We start from the raw sequence: 18,534 nt of genomic DNA, 5'->3' as shown, positions 1-18,534 counted from the left end.
TGTAAATGGTGTTATTTTGTTCTTTTTATGGTTGAATAGTATTCCACTGTATATATGTACCACATCTTCCTTATCCATTCCTCTGTTGATGGACATTTAGGTTGTATTCATTGTTTTGGCTATTGTGAATAGTGCTGCTATGAACATGTAAGTGGTATCATATGGTATTTTTCTTTCTCTTTCTGACTTACTTCACACTGGAAAGAATGCAGAGAAAAGGGAACCCTTGGTACACTATTAGTGGAAATATAATTTGGAAGAGTCACTATGGAAAACAGTATGACGTTTCCTCAAAAAAACTAAAAATAGAAATACCAGAGGATCCAGCAATTCCATTCCAGGGCATATATCTGAAGAAAATGAAAATACTAATTCAAAAAGATACATGCACCCCAATATCCATGAAGCACTATTTACAATGGCCAAGATAAGGAAGCAACCAAGATGCTCGTGGCTTCTCTCAAAGCTGAGATGGTAAAGAATCTGCCTCTAATGCAGGAGACCCAGGTTCAATCCCTGGGTTGGGAAGACCCCCTGGAGAAGGAAATGGCAATCCATCCAGTATTCTTGCCTGGAGAATCCCCATGGACAGAGAACCCTGGTGGGTTACAGTCCACGGGGCTGCAGAGTGGGACATGAGTTAGCGACTAAACCACCACTACAACATGCTCATCAACCTATGAATGGATAAAGAAAATGTGAGACTGAGATACACACAAACACACACACACACAATACACAAAACATATTCCTCAGCCATAAAAAGGAATGAAATCCAGCCATCTGCAGCAATATGGATGGACCCAGAAAATTTTATGCTTAGTGAAATAGGTCAAACAGAGAAAGATAAATACTGTGTATCACTTATACGCAGAATCTAAAACATAATACAATAGGGGGCAAGGGAGGGTTGGATTGGGAAGTTGGGACTAGCAAATGCAAATTATTATATATAGAATGGATAAACAATGAGATCCTACTGTATAGCACAGGTAATTACATTCAGTATCTTATAAAAAACCATAATGAAAAAGAGTATGAAAAAGAATATATTTACATGTATAACTGAATTAGTTTGTTGCACATCAGAAACTAATAACAACAGAGTAAATCAACCACACTTTGATTAAAAGTAAATAAGTAAAAATTTTAAAGGAAAAATAAAGAAAAATTAGAATAATACAAATGAAAATACACACAAAAAAGCAACAGACTCACAGATATAAAACAACAAACTGCTAAGTCGCTTCAGTCGTGTCCGACTCTGTGAGACCCCAGAGACGGCAGCCCACCAGGCTCCGCCGTCCCTGGGATTCTCCAGGCAAGAACACTGGAGTGGGGTGCCATTTCCTTCTCCAGTGAAACAACAACAAACTAGTGGTTACCAGAGGTGAGAGGAAAGGGGTGTGGAGCAAATTAAGGGTATGGAGTTAAGAGATACAAACTACTACATATAAAATAGATAACCAACAAGGATATATTATATAGCACAGGAAATTAGAGGCACTATCTTATAATAACTTTTAACTGAGTATAATCTGTAAAAATACTGGCTCACTATGCTGTACACCTGAAACTAATAATATAGATCAACTATACTTCAATTTAAAAACAAGAAAAAAATATCCACTATGAAGGCTTTAAATTAATTGTGTTAAGTAGTTAACTAACGGTTCTGGGGAAGGGTCAGGGTCTTCACCTTTTACATTTTTTGAATTATTTAAATTTCTTATGATAATTACATTATTATTTTCACAATCTGAAAAATACAAATCTATAAGATTAAAGATACTGAACTTAAAAATCTATAGTCCTGTCTTTGAATTGGAAATACTGAAACAAACTTGTAATACACTTGCTTTCAAAAAGACAAAAACCTTATTTCCTAGCCTTCTTCACTAAAAACAGCAAGAAATAATGAACAATCCACGAGGTAATAGTGCCTCTTGCACCCAGACTGTGGCTTCTAAACACCATTTCCCAAAAAAGGGGCAATGGCTGTTACATGCCCATGAATGTAAATGAAAAAGAGGATCTCTGAATATCAGGTCAGACCAGAAAACAAAGAAACTAGGAGGATCACATGAAAAGAACACTGGAGGGAATTCCCTGGTGGTCCAGTGATTATGATTCCACTCTCACTGCCAAGGTCCCAGGTTCAGTCTACTAAGATCACACAAACTGTGCACTGTAGCCAAAACGGAAAAGGTTTTTTTTTTTTAAAAAAAGGACACTGAAGCCAACTTAAAGAGGTTTCCATTTGCCATTATGAGTTAATCAATGAGACATCAATAACAAAAAAGAAATAAGACTGAAACACATCAATATATTTAAATTGATGAGTTCATAATGACAATTCAAAAAACTTAACAGTCACTAGCAGCAGCAGTGAACAAACTATTTTGAAAATAAAGATTCATTAATTAAAATGAAAATTCAAAGCAACTGTCTCACCTTTGCTGTATAAAATACACCTGAAAGTAACCAAGTAAATAATGAGGGAAGTATCCCTTTATAAAAGTATTCCAGGACTTCCCTAGTAGTCCAGTGGTTAAGAATCCGCCTGCCAATGCAGGGGACATGGGTTTGATCCCTGGTCCAGGAAGATTTCACATGCCGCAGAGCAACTAAGCCCATGTATCACAACTGTTGAAGCCCGAGCACCCTAGAGCCCGTGCTCTGCAACAAGAAGCCACCACAATGAGAAGCCTGCACGCCACGTCTAAAGAGAAGCTCCCACTCACTTTAACTGGAGAAAGCCCACACACAGCAATGAAGACCCAGGGTAGCCAAAAATAAAACAAATAAATACTAAAAAATAAAACTGCTAAAAAAAATTCAAGCTAAAATAAATTTTAAAATAATACAAATTGAATATCATCATTTTATAACCACTAATGAAATTCAATAAAGGATGTAGACAAGGTTCAACAATGGCTGCTGACATCATGAAAATTAGACTCATAGACATCACACACTTCCTCCTAATGGAAGTACACTATAAAGTATCCTAGCCAAAAACACTGAATCTGATCAAATCCACTTTGTGGGAAATTAGTGGACAGATAACCAAGTTTCTTCAACAAATACACTAGGGGAAAAAAAAAGGAGAGGGGGAATTTTTCAGATTAAGTGATTTTTAAACATATATTGACCAACTACAAGATACAGACTTTATTTGACTGAACATACAAGCTGTTTAGAAAATATGATACAGTCAGGGAAATATGAACACCAAATATTTAATATTCAGGAATTACTATTTATTATTTTAGAAGTATAAATGGTATTGATATTATGTCTTTAAAGTCATTATTTAGGGGTATATACTGAAATATTCAGGGTGAAATCATACACCAGATTCTCTTCAAGACAGTCAGGAAAGGGGATAGGATTATAGACGAAGTAAGAGTAGCCACAAGCTAACAACTTCATATGGAAGTTCATTTAACTATTCCACTGCTTTCAAATGTTTGAAATTTTTCATAGTAAAGTTATTTAAATAAGCAACTCTCAGAAAAATATAAATATTTGAAATATAGCCACTGAAATGAAATAAATTTTATATACTTATCTTTTATTGAAGCCCAGTTCAATTCCTACCTCTATCCATACTTCCTACATTGATTTCTATCTTTTTTCTTTTATATTTGTTGGACGGAGGAGCCTGGTAGGCTGTGTAGTCTATGGGGTCGCTAGGAGTCAGACACAACTGAGCGACTTCACTTTCACTTTTCACTTTCATGCATTGGAGAAGGAAATGGCAACCCACTCCAGTGTTCTTGCGTGGAGAATCCCAGGGACAGAGGAGCCTGGTGGGCTGCAGTCTATGGGATGACACAGAGTCGGACACGACTGAAGCGACTTAGCAGCAGCAGCATACTGCACAGTTAGATACAACTAAATTCTACAACATTCCATCTATACTATAGAATCTAACCCACTATATCTACTGTTGTTTTGTTCATAAATTATCAAGTTTATCTCCACAGCTAGCCAGTAAGGTCTTTTAATGCACATAAAAATTTTTTTGATCCCATAGCCTTAAAATGGTCCTAAGACTTTTCTAATGGTCCCAAATACCTTATCTGATACTCAAGGTGTCTCTGAAAATCCCTGGGAGCTAGGGAAAAATGCAACAGTCTTCCCTGTCACCCCAAAGACTACTAAGATTTTACTCTAGTAAAGCATATAATATTTTCTTTTTCAAATTTAACTGAGGTTCCCTTTATAACATCAAAATGATGAGTCTCCAGAAAGCTAGGGCAAGTTAATAAGCACAAGCTTTCCTCCCAGAATTCAAATGGGAACTTTCACAAAAACAAAATTATACATTACTAGGTTTAAATACGGAGAAGGCAATGGCACCCCACTCCAGTACTCTTGCCTGGAGAATCCCATGGATGGAGGAGCCTGGTGGGCTGCAGTCCATGGGGTCGCTGAGAGTCGGACACGACTGAGCGACTTCACTTTCACTTTTCACTTTCATGCACTGGAGAAGGAAATGGCAACCCACTCCACTGTTCTTGCCTGGAGAATCCCAGGGACGGGGGAGCCTGGTGGGCTGCCATCTATGGGGTCGCACAGAGTCGGGCACGACTGAAGCGACTTAGCAGCAGCAGCAGCAGCAGGTTTAAATAGAAAGTTTATTATCTAAGTGGTTGACTAAACACACTAAAATTCTTTAATAAAAATTTCAGCTATAATATAAAGAAAGTTTGCCCAAAGAAATAGTCACAAAGCCCAGGAAAAAAGAACTCACCATCTAACTGGAGTCCAAGAGCACTGGAAAACAAGTCTATTAGTGTACTTATAAGTGTCAAGAGTTGATTTATAGCCCCTTTATCCTTTTTAGAAATGTTTTAAAATAACTGACTTTTTCACCTAACCATAAGAGAAATCCTTGGTATTTATGAAGAGATAAGAAAAAAAGAAAAGAAAAACCATCCTACTACCTCCTCATGGCATTTGTCTTACTAAACAGTAAGTCTATTGAGAGCAGGGAAAAAAAAGGGGCACATGGGCTTACGATGAGAATAAGATGCAGATCTGTCTTTCAATTTTTTTACATTTCACCATTTGTATAAATCCAGGGCCAGAAAATAAAAAAACCTACATTCCACTCTGGGAATTTTCTTGGTTTACAATAATTTAGGGGCATTTTTCTAATGTCCTCAAAATTTCTTACCATAGTAGCACCAAAGCCTTACATTTCCAATTGCCAAGTCAGGTAGTAAACACATCATATACACTCTATATAAAATCTGTCCCTATTTTAACTTACATTTAAATTAGTTACTCAAACTACCATTCCTTTTATTTGCTATTTTTTATGTCTATCCAACTCCATCAAGAGATTTTTATTTCACATACAGTTAAATATACACTGAATAAGTTTCTCCTCAAAATATCCTAGACTAGTCTGAATCCACACATATGCAAAGCAATTCTAGTGTCATAAAACTCACCCACCAGTACCCAACCATAATGCTCACCTGATCTCTAACTCAGATGTATTGCCTCATCCATCCTGGTGAAGTATAAAGAACTGCACTTATCAAGCATAATCTGAAGAGACATTGGAGAAAGGAGAGTGGATAGCCTCCAGCAATTCACCTAGGAGGAGGAAAAAAATTATCCCTTTCACCACCCAGAATCTAAACTCCAACAAATTTTCAGCAACAGTCAAATAAAATTCTCAGAACAGTTTTGACTTTTCACTGGCCTCCGTGCCTTAATTAAGTAGCCCAGGTGACAGTGCAAAAATTAATTTGAAGCTATTTTTTTTCCACCTTATTTCGAAGAGCCAAATATTATCTGTCTTCACTATTAAAATCCCCTGAGATTTCAATTCTGCAGAAGCTCTACAGGGTTCTAAATTTAGCCAAGTAACAGAAATAGTTGGAAGGCATGCAATTCATTTTAATATCTGCACATTTATGTTGCCAGGCAGCTAATTTTTAAAATACTCTTAGAGTAGACATCCACATATAAAAGAACAAATACATAAGCCATGTAATTAAAATATTTATTACCTATAACTTCTGGAAGTGACCAACATCACTCCTCCAAAAATATATTCCATGTTCCTTCCACAGGGATAGAGTTTTAAATATTTCAACAAAACATGGGACTTCCCTGGCAGTCCAGTGGTTAAGACTCCATGCTGCCAATGCAGGGGACACCAATTCAGTCCCTGGTCAGGGAACTAAGATCCCACATGCCGTGGCCAAAAAAAAAAATTTAATGTTAACAGCAATTTCCTTACAGCTTATTTATTTGTTTCCACTTCAAAGGAATATATAGATAGGTTTAAGGAGTTTCACCGTCAACGCAAAACCTTTTTGTACACTTTGCTGTAAGGCACAAATTAGCGCAACACTGTTAATCAACTATACTTCAATTTTTAAAAATCAAGGAAAAAAAGTTTTGTAGAAAGGACTGACATGTCTCATTTCACATAGAGTCCCATAGCAGGATGTTCTCAAGTTGTTGGGCCATTAGTCATTAGGGTGTACAAGACCTCAATTCTAAGGCCAAATCTATTTTGGATTTTCTGAAATATCAGACCTCATAAAGAGCCATAAAACCAGGCTCCAGCATAAATGTTCAATACAATAAACACCCTAACTTCATGTCAGTTTCACAGATTGTGTACACAAACCAATGTGTAAAGTGTATGTGCAGATGAATACAACATGCAGGTTCAAAATACAAAGTATTAAAGAGCTGGATTACAAGGTTCCCTATCTAAGGAGATTTTAATTCAGAGAGCAGAAAATAACGAAGAGGGAAACAACTCTTAAGTCACTACACCACAGAAAAAAAAGCATGGATTATGTAAGAGTAAAAAGGATACAAATACTTGTTTTCACCTTCACATGTCACCACCAAGTTAGAGGAAAAAAAATACAATGCCAATTTTCTAAACAACATCCCATTATTTCCCATGGCAAGTCATCAACATTACTTCATTCTGAGAAATAATTCAATTTAGACACTTTATTACTGAGTACTTCTAGGAAGACACAGAAGGGTCTTAGGTCTGGAATCCACTCATTTTTTTGTACTGGAAATAACTGACCCCATAAAGATGGCAAAGGATAGATAATTAAATATGAGCAGTTCCCCTTTAAAGGAACCATTCCCCACTAAAGGAATCAGGGTTCCTTGCAAGTAAAGTACAGAGTGAACCCAAAATACCTTGTTGTGGCAGGATGTAAAGAAATTCTCAGAACCTGACCAGGACAAGTCAAAAAAGCATAGGAATTAGTTTGAAGGCGCTCCGATTGACCAGACTGACAATTGTTGTATGTATAATACTAAATACTGTCAGTATTTTATACATTGATAAATGACTGCAACATTTTGAATTTTTTTTAATACCAAATCTATAGTGATCCTCAAAAACAAAGAACAGGAGAAATAAAGTTCTCCTTTATAGAATAACACCAACTAGTAAATGGAGAAGGAATGACAAAATCAACATTTTGTAACCACCAATGTAATAATTAATTCAGGCAAGGATCACCAACAAATGCTAACACTACTGGGTAAAACGTAGAGAAAAAGAATCATACAATCTTAACAGCACCATCCTACAGATATTTTCTTAATTACAAAGGGAAAAAGGCACTTTTACAAAGAAGAAATGCAGCCTATATCAATTCATCTAAGTAATCAAACTTATCACCAATAATGCGGCAAAATGACATTGTGTGCACAGAGAAGCACACGTTACCTAAACAGTATTCTTGTCAAAACTGTTTAAAAAAATCATGGCATAATCATGACAAATCCAAATTGTGAAACATTCTTCAATACAACTGGCCTAAACTCTTCAAAAGTATCAATGACCCAAAACACAAAAATGGAAAGAACTGCTCTGAACTAAAAAGCTAAAAAGATATAAAAAATAAGTGGAATTCATGATACTTGAATAAATCCAAGATTGGAAGGACAGCTATAAAACAGTATCTCAGTTATTAATATGATTGAGGAAATCTGAGCATACACTATAATTATTATATCACTGTAAACTCTTTTAAAGAAGATGATGAATTTTATAACAATATTGTAGTATTATAGGAAAATACCTTGTTCCTAGGTGACATATGCTTAAGCAATTCTGGGTGAAGTTTCCTGATGTCTGAAATTTCCTAATACACAGTAAAAAAAAAATTAATAATAATAATGTGTATATGTATAGGGAGGGAAGCGGAAGTGAGAAGTAGAATGTGACAGAGAGCGAAAGAGAGGGAAGGAGGGAAGTGGGAAAAGAAGGTGTGAAAGCACAAATGTGACAAAATATTCGATAAATATTAGGTAAAATCATATGGGTGCTCATTATATCACTCCTTCAATTTTTCTTCAGGTTTGGAATTACACATAAAAACATGGAGGTAAAAAAGAACAAGCAGCAACTTTAACCCAAGCTCCTGGCTATCCAGTATAAATTTTGCTATGTTCTATTAATAAAAAGCAATTCCAGGTGATGCTTACAAGTGCAGACTTCAGCATGAAAGTGGGTTGTCCTGGCTGCACAATGAATAACCTAACTTAACCTCTCTGCAATGGTCTGAATGTATCCTCCCCAAATTCATGTTAAATCCTAACCTCCAAACATATTAAGAGATGAGGCCTCTGGGGTGGTGAGGTCATGAACTTACTGTCTTACACAGAAAGATTTTAGAGAGATTGCTAGCTCCTTTCACCATGAAAGGACACAGTAAGATGAAGGCTATTAACCAGGACAAGGGTCCTCAGCAGAATCAGACCATGTTTGATCTTGAACTTCTCAGCCTCCAGAACAGTGAGAAATAAATTTCTGTTGATGAGCCACCCAGTATTTTGTTATAGCACCTTGAACAGAAAAAGACACTCCCTGAACCTCGCCTGTAAATAGGGATAATACAGTACTGATCCACAGGGACGACCTTCTAAGGATTAAATCATCTAATATGTGCTACTATTATACTTCTGTGATACCACATTCTCTGTTCACTTATATTCCTTCTAAGTATATGGGGAGACTGGATCAATTTTTAGCCTTTCTCTGTCCTGGCAACTAGCTTATGAGCTATTAATAACTTTACTAAAATTTACTACAATAACTTTACTAAAACTACTAAAATTTCATGAATTGCCAAATATATCCAAATTCAAATAAAAAATTAAAATGCATTCCATCTAAGGACCAATAAAAATAAATCCACCATCAACACAATAACAGAGCTAACATACTCTACCATGTTAAAGCAGCAGCTTTTCACAGCTTACAGCTGCTCCTTCCTCACAAGAGGGTTCTATGTCAGAAACAGATATAGCCTGCCTTGGTCCCCAAAATATCAATCTTCACATTAAAATCCAATGCCCTTAGGCCAGAAATGCCTCTTAAATTCTGGTATTTCCTGGAGTTTCCTCTCAGTTTTCTTATCACTCTGTAAGTCTGTCTCCATGACCCTATTTCTTCTCATGGATTGAACAATATTCATGTACAGAGTACTTCAAAATCTAAATACCTCTGCCCCTCTGAAGAGCCCCAGATTCATTTAGACAACTATATTTCCAAAAGTGAACTTCCTAACAACACTCCTCTGCCCATTTTAAAATCAGACTGGTCTTTTTTCTATTGAGCTGCATGAGAACATTTCGGATACTAACCTTTTTTTAAATATATGAGTTTTTTGGAAGTATAGTTTATGTACAATATTACCTAAGCTACAGGTGTACAATATAGTGATTCATAATTTTTCAAGGTTTATATTCCATTACCTTAAAATACTGGCTATATTCCCTGTGTTGTACCAATAAATCCTTATAACTTTTATATATAATCATTTATACCTCTTTCAAGTATATGATAAGTAAATATTTTCTCCCATACAGCAGACTTTTTCATTTTGTTGATGGCTTCCCTTACTGAGCAACTTCACTTTCACTTTTCACTTTCATGTATTGGAGAAGGAAATGGCAACCCACTCCAGTATCCTTGCGTGGAGAATCCCAGGGACAGAGGAGCCTGGTGGGCTGCAGTCCACGGGGTCGCTAAGAGTCAGACACGACTGAGTGACTTCACTTTCCCTTTCCCTTTCTGTGCAAAACTTTTTAGTTTGATGTAGTCCCACTTAATTCATTTTTACTTTTGCTGCCTTTGCTTTTGGTGTTAAATCGAAAGAATCCTAATACTGATGCCAAGGAGCTTACTCCCTATGTTTCTTTCTGGAAGTTTTATAGTCTCAGGTCATATGTTCAAGTTTCTAAACCATTCTGAACCATTTTTTGTGTCTGGTATAATACAGTAGTCTAGTTTTCCCGACACAATTTATTGAAGAGACCATCACATGCCCACTGTACATTTTTGGCTCTGTTGTCATAAATGAACTGACCATGCATGCATAGGTTTATTTCTGGGCTCTTTATTCTATTAATCTACTTATCTGTTTCTATGCCAATACCATATTGCTCTGATTACTATGGCTTTGTAATATAGTTTGGTATCAGGAAATATGATACCTTCATTTTGCTCTTCTTTCTCAAGATTTCTTTGGCTATTTACTGTCTTTTGTGGTTCCACACAAATTTTAGATTGTTTGTTCCCTGTAAAAAATGTAATGAGAAATACAATAAGGGTTGAATCCGTAAATTGGTTTCAGTGGTATGGACCTTTTTCAGTATGGACTTTTTAACAATATTAATTCTCCCAATCCATCAGCAGAGAATATCTTTCCACTAATCTGTGTCTTCTTCAATTTCTTTCACTGATGTCTTACAGATCTTATAATAAACTGTAAATGTTTTTTACCTCCTTGGTCAAACTTATTTCTAGGTATTTTATTCTTTATGCTACAATTGAGAGCGAGATTATTTTGAAAATTTCTGAGTTATTAGCATATAGAAACACAACTGATTTTGTATACCTATTTTGTATCCTGCAACTTTACTGAATTCATTCATTAATTCTAATTCTTTACTGAATTCATTCATTAATTCTAACAGTGTAGTGTTTAGGATTTTCTATATATAATATCATGTCATCTGCAAACAGTGACAGTTTTACTTCTTTCTTTCTGATCTGAATGCCTCATTCCTTTTTAATAATTTTAATAATTTTATTTATTATTTGCCTGGTTTTTGCTAAACTGCACTGACTAGAATCACCAAAACTATGTCAAATAAAAGTGGGAAGGAAAAGCTTTCAGCTTCAGTTGAGTATGTTAGCTGAGGGCTTGTAATATATGGTTTTTATCCATAGGAGGAGTTTACAAAGAATTTTGATTTAAAGAATTGCTTTAATAGAAGAAAACGTTTCTTAAAAAATCTGGATTTTATGATGTTGAGGTACATTCCCTCTATACCCACTTTGTTGAAAGTTTGTATCATAACAGATGTTAAATTTGTCAGATCCTTTTTCTGCACCACTGCAGATCATGTGATTTTTATCCTTCATTTTGTTAATATGACGTGTCACACTGATGACCTACAGATGCTGAACCACCTTTGCAGCTCCAGAATGAATCCCACTTGATTATGGTGAACGATCCTTTTAACGTACTGTTGAATTTAGTTTGCTAATATTTTGTTGAGAATTTCTGCATCATATTCATCAGGGATACTGGCCTGTAATTTTCTATACTTCCAGTGTTCTTGTCTGTTTTTTGTATCAGGGTTATGCTAGCCTCATAAAATGAGTTTGAAGTGTACCCTCCTATTCTACTTTTTGGAAGAGTTTGAGGATTGTTAATAGTTCTTTAAATGTCTGGTAGAATTCACCAGTGAAGCCATCTGGTCCTGGACTTTTGCGTGTTGGAAGTTTTTTGATTACTCAATAATCAAGATTATTTGATCCAGATTCAATCTCTTTACTAATATAGGTATACCTTAGAGATACTACAGGTTTGGCTCCAGAACACTGTAATAAAGCAAGTATCAAAATAAAGCAAGTCACAAATTTTTTGGCCTTTCAGTGCATATGAAAGCACATTTACACTATATTGTAGTCTGTTAATTGTGCAATATCATTTCATCTAAAAAAACAATGTACATGCCTTAATTTTAGAATATTTTATTGCTAAAAAATGACAAGATAACATAATAGTAACACAGAAGATTACTCAACACAGATCACCATAACAAATAATAATGAAAAAGTCTGAAACACTGTAAGAATTACCAATTTGTGACACAAAGACACAAAGTGAATCACTGCTACTGGAAAAACAGGGCCACGAGACTTGCTCAATGCAAGGTTGCCACCAACCTTCAATTTGTTTAAAAAACAAAAAACACAGTATCTGTGAAGCACAATAAAGCCAATCTCAAAAAAAAATGAGGTACATCTCTAATGGGGTAATGGGGTTTGGTTCAGATTTTCTATTTCTTCATGATATAGTTTTGGTAGGTAGTATGTTTCTAAGAATTTATCTATTTCTTCTTCGTTGTCCAATTTGTTGGCATGTAATTGTTCACAGTAGTCTCTTGAGATATGAGGTGTTAACGTCTCCTCTTTGATTTCTTATTTGAGTCCTCTTTTTTTCTTAGTAAGTCTAGCTATAGGTTTTGTCTATTTTATCTTTTTTAAAAAAAACTAGCTCCTAGTTCCATTCATCTTTGCTATTGTTACTCTAGTTCTAATATAATATTTCCTTTCTTCTACTAACATTAGATTTAGCTTGTTCTTCTAGTCCTAGAGGTGTAAAGTTAGGTTATTTAAGATCTGCCTTGTTTCTTAACTTTGGCCTTTTCTCAATGAACTTCTCTTTTGCTTCATTCTATAGGTTTTGTATTTAGTACATTGTATTTCCATATTCATTAGTCTCTAAGTATTTATTAATTTTTCTTTTTATTTCTTCTTTGACCCATTGATTATTCAGTAGCATATTGCTTAAGCTCTACCTGTTTATGAATTTTGCAGTTTTCCTCTTGTCACTGAGTTCTAGTTTTATACCACTGTGGTCAAAAAGATTGCTAATATGACTCAAATCTTCTTAAACTTATTAAGATTTGTTTGTGCCTAACGTATTATCTTTGAGAATGTTCCAAATGCACTTGAGAAGAATGTGTATTTGGATACACATTTGCTTTTGGATAGAATGTTCCATACATGTCTGTTAAGTCTATCTTGTCTAACTTGTAATTTAAGGCTAATGTTTCCTTGTTGATTTTCTGTCTTGATGACTTACTCACTGATAAAAGTGGGGAATTAAGGTCTCCTATTACTGTATTGCTGTCTACTTCTCCCTTTAGGTCTGTTAATATCTATTTTATATAATTAGATACTCCTAAAACCTGCCCCCTTTCTTATCTCTGTTAACACCGCCCAGTCACCTAAGACAGAAACTGAGAGTCATTTGTTCACAATTACTTCTCTCTCCTCCCATATTTAACCAATTTCTAAACTCTGGTACCATCTCCTGGATCCATCTGATCGTCTTAGCTCCTGTCCCTTCTTCTCCACTTCCATCATTGATAGGCAGAGAAATCAGTTAATGGGACAAGACCTCCAGAGTTCTTTTTTTCCTCCAGCAAAGCAGCTGGCAATGTTCCCACGGTAGCTCCTCTGCTGGCCTTTTAGCCTTTATCCCTGAATAAGTAAAATTCGAATCTATCCTGATGAACATGTAGTGTGAGAAATAAACTGCTCTTTCAAGGTATATTTGACGGTTGTTTCTTACCCACCATACCCATCTCTATCTTGATTTCAACATCTTCTGCGTGACTATAATAACCCCCTAACAAATGTCTCTCCCTCTACTCTTAATCCATTGTATTTTTCAAAACTGGTACCAGAGTTACCCTTGTAAAATAACCATTCCATTTCTCTGATGATAATCTTCAGAGGTTCCTCTTTGCCTAAAAATATTTCAAATTCCATAATATACCTCTTAAAGCCTATCATGAAATTAGGCTCTACAGATATTCTCTCCAGTCAATCAAAATAATGCTACCTCTCCGTACACACCATAGTCTTCAACATTCCTGGGATTTTGCCCAGGCTCTTCTATTTGCTTGAAATGCATTCCCACCCTTATACCACCTCACCCTACCTTTGCCATCCTAGCCAAACAAACCCCTTGGCAACTATCCTTCCCATTCTCTCAACAGTTATTCAAATTTCTGTCTCTTCTCAAGGGCTCTATTTTACCGACTCTCTTATTACAACACACCAGCCCCCTAACCCAAAAGGATAAGTCTCCTCCATCACAAGGAATATCAAGGCCCTAAAGTCAGAAGCTCCCTCAAACTCCTTTGTTCAGTGACCAAGCATTTGTCCCCATCCCTTTCTTGACCTTTTCCTCTACCTTAATGAAAGACATAAAAATAATTCTACCTCCCTTATGGAAAGTGAAGAGGAACTAGAGAGCCTCTTGATGAAAGTGAAAAGGCTGGCTTAAAACTCAACATTCAAAAAACAAATTATCGCATCCGATCCCATCACTTCATGGGAAATAGACGGGGAAACAATGCAAACAGTGGCAGACTTTATTTTCTTGGGCTCCAAAATCACTGCACATGGTGACTGTAGCCATGAAAGTAAAAGACGCTTGCTCCTTGGAAGAAAAGCTATGACCAACCTAGACAGAATATTAAAAAACAGAGACATTACTTTACTGACAAAGGTCCATCTAGTCAAAGCTATGATTTTTCCAGCAGTCATGTATGGATGTGGGAGTTGGACCATAAAGAAAGCTGAACACCGAAAAACTGATGCTTCTGAACTCTGGTGTTGGAAAAGAGTCTCGAGAGTCCCTTGGACTTCAAGGAGATCAAGCCAGTCAATCCTAAAGGAAATCAGTCCTGAATATTCACTGGAAGGACTGATGTGAAGAACTAACTCACTGGAGAAGACCCTGATGCTACAAAAGACTGAAGGCAGGAGGAGAAGGGAATGACAGAGGATCAGATGATTGGATGGCATCACTGACTCAATGGACCTAAGTCTGAACAAGCTCTTAGAGTTGGTGATGGACAGAGAAGCCTGGTGTGCTGCAGCACATGGTATTGCAAGGAGTTGCACACAACTGAGCAACTGAACTGAACTGCTCTGGAGTTCATCTTCTCTTCACACTCAAGGACTTCACTCCATTATCACCATTCTCTAACGCCTTGCTCATTCACTGAACATATACATATGCTCAAGTCTCTCACGTTAAAAAACTCTCCCGTGGGACTTCCCTGGCAATCCAGTGGTTACAACTCCACACTTCCCATGCAGGGGGTGCAGGTTCAATCCCTCACCCCAATCCTCACCGCAATTCCTGGTGAGGAAACTAAGATCCCACATGCCATGCAGCATGGCCAAAAATAAATAAGTTGATTAATTCTTTTTTAAAAACTTTTCTCTGCACTCCACCTACTCTCACTACTGTTCTCTCTCTCCATCTCTCTGTAATCTTCCTGAAAAATAGTTTACTTTCTCCCACCTCTTATTTATTCCTCAACACAATGCAATTTTGCCTCTGCCCTCATCACTCCAGTGATCCTGCTCTCACTGATGTCAACAATGACCCAAATCCAGTAAGTAAGGGCTTCCGTGGTGGCTCAGACGGTAAAGAATCTGCCTGCAATGCAGGAGACGCAGGTTCAATCCCTGGGTTGGGAAGATCCCCCACTGAAGGAAATGGCTAGTATTCTTGCCTAGGAAATCCCATGGACAGGTGAGCCTGGTGGGCTACAAACCATGGGGTCACAAAGAGTCAGACACAACTGACCAACACTAACACTCACACTTTCATGTCCTTTCTGTTTTTATACTTGACATTTCCACTACACACAAACACAATTACCTTCCTCCTCTTTGAAAGTTTCTCCTCTAAAATCCTATCACAGTACTTTACTGGATTTCCATCTACCTTCCTGGCTTCCTATATTTCTTCCAGGGCTCCTGCCACTAATCACATCTTTAACTGTCAGTATTCTCCAAGGCGCTCTCAGCCTTTAGCTCTTCAGTCTTAACATGATCCTTGGAGGAACCAAACCCATCCCTTCAACTACAAGGTATATGATGTTGACTCCTAAATCTCTCCTCAGCCCTGATTTTCTTCAACTTCAGACTGAAGCATCTAATTTCATATTACATATTTCCACAGGGTTCTACAGATACCTCATATTCAACCAGTCCAAAACCAAAGACCTCACCTTTATTTCCAAACATCCATCCCTAACCATTCAATATCACAATAATCCAAGTCTATGCCCCAACCAGTAACGCTGAAGAAGCTGAAGTTGAACGGTTCTATGAAGACCTACAAGACCTTTTAGAACTAACACCCAAAAAAGATGTCCTTTTCATTACAGGGGACTGGAATGCAAAAGTAGGAAGTCAAGAAACACCTGGAGTAACAGGCAAATTTGGCCTTGGAATATGGAATGAAGCAGGGCAAAGACTAATAGAGTTTTGCCAAGAAAATGCACTGGTCATAACAAACACTCTCTTCCAACAATACAAGAGAAGACTCTATGCATGGACATCACCAGATGGTCAACACCGAAATCAGATTGATTATATTCTTTGCAGCCAAAGATGGAGAAGCTGTATACAGTCAGCAAAAACAAGACCAGGAGCTGACTGTGGCTCAGATCATGAACTCCTTATTGCCAAATTTAGACTTAAATTGAAGAAAGTAGGGAAAACCACTAGACCATTCAGGTGTGACCTAAATCAAATCCCTTATGATTATACAGTGGAAGTGAGAAATAGATTTAAGGGCCTAGATCTGATAGATAGAGTGCCTGATGAACTATGGAATGAGGTTCGTGACACTGTACAGGAGACAGGGATCAAGACCATCCCCATGGAAAAGAAATGCAAAAAAGCAAAATGGCTGTCTGGGGAGGCCTTACAAATAGCTGTGAAAAGAAGAGAAGCAAAAAGCAAAGGAGAAAAGGAAAGATATAAACATCTGAAGGCAGAGTTCCAAAGAATAGCAAGAAGAGATAAGAAAGCCTTCTTCAGCGATCAATGCAAAGAAACAGAGGAAAACAACAGAATGGGAAAGACTAGAGATCTCTTCAAGAAAATCAGAGATACCAAAGGAACATTTCATGCAAAGATGGGCTTGATAAAGGACAGAAATGGGATGGACCTAAAAGAAGCAGAAGATATTAAGAAGAGATGGCAAGAATACACAGAAAAACTGTACAAAAAAGATCTTCATGACCCAGATAATCACGATGGTGTGATCACTGACCTAGAGCCAGACATCCTAGAATGTGAAGTCAAGTGGACCTTAGAAAGCATCACTACAAACAAAGCTAGTGGAGGGGATGGAATTCCAGTTGAGCTATTCCAAATCCTGAAAGATGATGCTGTGAAAGTGTTGCACTCAATATGCCAGCAAATTTGGAAAGCTCAGCAGTGGCCACAGGACTGGAAAAGTTCAGTTTTCATTCCAATCCCAAAGAAAGGCAATGCCAAAGAATGCTCACACTACCGCACAATTGCACTCATCTCACACGCTAGTAAAGTAATGCTCAAAATTCTCCAAGCCAGGCTTCAGCAATATGTGAACCGTGAACTTCCTGATGTTCAAGCTGGTTTTAGAAAAGGCAGAGGAACCAGAGATCAAATTGCCAACATCCGCTGGATCATGGAAAAGGCAAGAGAGTTCCAGAAAAGCATCTATTTCTGCTTTATTGACTATGCCAAAGCCTTTGACTGTGTGGATCACAATAAACTGTGGAAAATTCTTCAAGAGATGGGAATACCAGACCACCTGATCTGCCTCTTGAGAAATTTGTATGCAGGTCAGGAAGCAACAGTTAGAACTGGACATGGAACAACAGATTGGTTTCAAATAGGAAAAGGAGTTCAGCAAGGCTGTATATTGTCACCCTGCTTCTTTAACTTATATGCAGAGTACATCATGAGAAACGCTGGACTGGAAGAAACACAAGCTGGAATCAAGATTGCCGGGAGAAATATCAATAACCTTAGATATGCAGATGACACCACCCTTATGGCAGAAAGTGAAGAGGAACTCAAAAGCCTCTTGATGAAAGTGAAAGTGGAGAGTGAAAAAGTGGGCTTAAAGCTCAACATTCAGAAAACTAAGATCATGGCATCCAGTCCTATCACTTCATGGGAAATAGATGGGGAAACAGTGGAAACAGTGTCAGACTTTATTTTTCTGGGCTCCAAAATCACTACAGATGGTGACTGCAGCCATGAAATTAAAAGACGCTTACTCCTTGGAAGGAAAGTTATGACCAACCTAGATAGTATATTCAAAAGCAGAGACATTACTTTGCCAACAAAGGTTCATCTAGTCAAGGCTATGGTTTTTCCTGTGGTCATGTATGGATGTGAGAGTTGGACTGTGAAGAAGGCTGAGCGCCGAAGAATTGATGCTTTTAAACTGTGGTGCTGGAGAAGACTTTTGAGAGTCCCTTGGACTGCAAGGAGATCCAACCAGTCCATTCTGAAGGCGATCAGCCCTGGGATTTCTTTGGAAGGAATGATGCTAAAGCTGAAACTCCAGTACTTTGGCCACCTCATGCGAAGAGTTGACTCATTGGAAAAGACTCTGATGCTGG

The 18,534-nt window shown here is 37.2% G+C and overlaps 1 protein-coding gene across 32 annotated transcripts in view; it reads right to left on the bottom strand.

Annotated features, from left to right (window-relative positions):
* The window catches only part of R3HDM2 (R3H domain containing 2), a 160,066-nt gene that overhangs the window by 121,828 nt on the left and 19,704 nt on the right, over positions 1–18,534 (bottom strand). For 23 of the 32 annotated variants that reach the window (XM_059886677.1, XM_059886678.1, XM_059886672.1 and 20 more), the window contains exon 2: positions 5,496–5,616. The exons of 8 other annotated variants lie outside the window; for them this stretch is intronic. The gene's annotated coding sequence lies outside the window, so the exon portion shown is untranslated. Of the gene's footprint in view, positions 1–5,495; positions 5,617–8,096; positions 8,160–18,534 lie in introns of all 32 variants that reach the window. One more of the 32 variants, XM_059886670.1, reaches the window with a different exon arrangement.

Source organism: Bos taurus, chromosome 5 (genome assembly GCF_002263795.3).
Source record: "Bos taurus isolate L1 Dominette 01449 registration number 42190680 breed Hereford chromosome 5, ARS-UCD2.0, whole genome shotgun sequence".
NCBI lineage: Eukaryota > Metazoa > Chordata > Mammalia > Artiodactyla > Bovidae > Bos > Bos taurus.
The sequence above is the reverse complement of the archived record's forward strand: the minus strand, read 5'-3'. Positions and strand labels throughout refer to the sequence as shown.